General features: G+C 37.4%; 1 non-coding gene across 1 annotated transcript; it reads left to right on the forward strand.

The window, feature by feature from the left end:
• The first annotated feature begins 237 nt into the window (after nt 1–237).
• On the forward strand, nt 238–344 carry LOC114694757. Its single transcript, XR_003734751.1, has one exon. It is a non-coding gene; the product is annotated as a U6 spliceosomal RNA (small nuclear RNA).
• Nucleotides 345–808: the final 464 nt, after the last annotated feature.

An 808-nucleotide genomic window follows, 5' to 3' on the forward strand; every position in this document is an offset into this window, starting at 1 on the left:
ACCCGCCTCCTTTTTTAGTCTTTTGGTCGAATATCCTGACTGTGTTTTCCAAAGTCCCTGTAGCAGATACAGCCACCTGGGGAAAAGGGGTCTAAGTTCTTATCTACACTTAGGAATCCTGGTTTAAGCTTCTCTTTGTCTGTAGAGGATAGAGTGGGGGGTTTTACTGAGGTATCACAATAAGCACATACAAAGGTCATTCTAATGCTATTCTCTTTGTTAAAATCTATAAGTCTTGTGCTCACTTTGGCAGCACATAAACTAAATTTGAAATAATACAAGGAAGATCAGCATGGCCCCTGTGCAAGGAGGACATGCAAATTCATAAAGCATTCCATATTGTTTAAAATCTAAGAGAAATAGACAATTTCTAAGTAGATACTACTTACCAAAGTCAAAACAAGGTCAGATAAACAATTTAAACAGACATATAACCCCCTAGACAATAGAAGCAGTCATTAAAAGTCTCCCAACCAATAAAAGCCCCAGGGCCAGATGGTTTTAGCTCAGAATTCTACCAGATTTTCAAAGAAGAGCTAATACCAACACTTCTCAAATTATTCCACAAAACAGAAACACTAGGAATATTGCCAAATATTCTTTTTATAAGGCCACAATTACCTTGATACCCAAACCACACAAAGACCCAACAAAGAAAGAGAATTACAGACCAATTTCCTTCATGAACATTGATGCAAAAATACTCAATAAAATACTGGCAGATTGAATCCAAGAACACATTAAACAGGATCAAGTAGGCTTCACCCCAGAGATGCAGGGATGGGTCAATTCACAAACAAACAAACAA

This window comes from Peromyscus leucopus, chromosome 3, assembly GCF_004664715.2.
Source record: "Peromyscus leucopus breed LL Stock chromosome 3, UCI_PerLeu_2.1, whole genome shotgun sequence".
NCBI classification, from domain to species: domain Eukaryota; kingdom Metazoa; phylum Chordata; class Mammalia; order Rodentia; family Cricetidae; genus Peromyscus; species Peromyscus leucopus.